General features: G+C 61.1%; 2 protein-coding genes across 2 annotated transcripts in view; both read right to left on the minus strand.

Annotated features, from left to right (window-relative positions):
- NAA10 (N-alpha-acetyltransferase 10, NatA catalytic subunit) overlaps positions 1-1,658 on the minus strand; it is a 136,594-nt gene that overhangs the window by 77,146 nt on the left and 57,790 nt on the right. The gene's annotated exons all lie outside the window — the stretch shown is intronic.
- L1CAM (L1 cell adhesion molecule) overlaps positions 1-1,658 on the minus strand; it is a 13,977-nt gene that overhangs the window by 11,172 nt on the left and 1,147 nt on the right.

The following is a 1,658-nucleotide window of genomic DNA, read 5'->3' on the forward strand; positions in this document are numbered from 1 at the left end:
CACAAAGGCAGAAAGGGACAACACAGAGAGAACAGCCACAAAAAGTGAGGGAGAGACGAAGCCAGAGACAGAGACCCGGAAGTCACGGGGAGAGAAGGAGCAGGGAGGACGGAGCGGCGAGAGCAGGAGAGGGCGCCGGGGAACCCAGGCCAGGGCAGAGGCGGAACAGAGATGGCCCACAGGTGAGACACTGGGGCAAGGACCGAAGAGCCAGAAAAGGTAGTGACCCGCACAGGGCAGAGGGCCCCCATAGGTGGACTTGCTGGCACCCCTCCCCCCGCCTGGGAAACACTCCCACCCTCCCCCAACTTACCGCNCTGAGCCCCCACCCCCGCCCGGGGTGCCTCAGGAGGTGGGGAGGCAGGCAGCCCAGGATCCAGGGCACCCTCCCCGGCTCCAGCCCACTTCCCTCCTAATCCAATTAGCACAGCTCAGTGTTTTCAATTACCCAGGCCCAGCCTCCAGAACCCAGCTGCCCCCCCCTCCCCCCCACTCTGCAAAACTCTCCCAAAGGTCTGGCTGCATTTGAGTTTCCATTGCCTGCAGGGCTGACTCCAGTCTTTTTCTTTCTCCCTTCCTTCCTCCCAGTCAGCCATAAAGTTGCCTGGGGCTGAGAGGCCAGAGCGATGGCTTCTTCCCCGCCACACACTCGGCCCTGAAGTAGCCAGGGTGGCTATGAGGAGGGGAGAAGAGGCAGGGAGGCGGGACAGGGGAGGCAGGAGTGCACTGTCCCTGAAAGCTTTGTCTCTGCGGAAGACCTCACTCAGTCACTGGTCCCCAGGAGAGAGGAGGTGGCTCCCTGGGGACACTGCAGAGGGAGCCCTGAGCCGGGGAGGGGCCAGTTCAGGCAGCCAAGAGCAAGAGACACAGATTGGGACGGAGAACAGGAGGGGGAAGATCCACTGGGTGGAGGAAGACATGAAAAGAGACAAAGGGGCCCAGAGCCACAGGGCGAGAGACAGCTCTAGCTGGAGGGCAGATTCCATGAGGGAGGCACCAGGCCACCCACCAGACTGCTCTGGGGCCAGTAACAAGTGCCACCCAGCGCCCAGGGCAGCCCACTTCTCTCTTTCTCCAAATTCTTCCTGCCCCGGCCTCCACAGACACACCCGGCCAGATGGCCCCGTCACTGTGGCCGCAGGGCAGGCCAGGCAGGTGCCCAGGCTAAGGCCTGAAGAGCGACCAAGAGGAGATGGAGGGAAAGGACAAGAACATGTGCGTGAGGCCAGGGACACATGTGAATGCTCCAGGGTGTACTGTATGCAGTATGTTTGTGTGTCAGTGTCTTTGACTATGGGCGTGTCTTGCCAGAGGACCTCTGAGGGCTGTGTGCGTGCGTCCATTCAGTACCGCACACCTGCCTCTGCATGTGTGGATGACCCTGTCCCTTTGTGTCTAAACCCCTCGTTTGTGTGCGTGTGTGCCTCCTGCGTGTCCTCTCAGGGTCTCTGCCCCTTCTGTATATGTGCGTCTGGTTGGATACAGGTGGCTTGTCTGTGTCTACCCACCTGTGCTTCTCCGTCCATCTGTCATGGGGAGTCGGCCTAGGCATGACTGCACGGACCTACGTGTGCATATCTAAGGGGACATCCCTACCCTTTGTCCCATCTGTCCCCCTCCCCCTCCTCCAAACCCTCTCCTGCCTCCCCCCCAGCACC

Source organism: Crocuta crocuta, unplaced genomic scaffold (genome assembly GCF_008692635.1).
Source record: "Crocuta crocuta isolate KB4526 unplaced genomic scaffold, BGI_CrCroc_1.0 scaffold978, whole genome shotgun sequence".
Taxonomy (NCBI): Eukaryota; Metazoa; Chordata; class Mammalia; order Carnivora; family Hyaenidae; genus Crocuta; species Crocuta crocuta.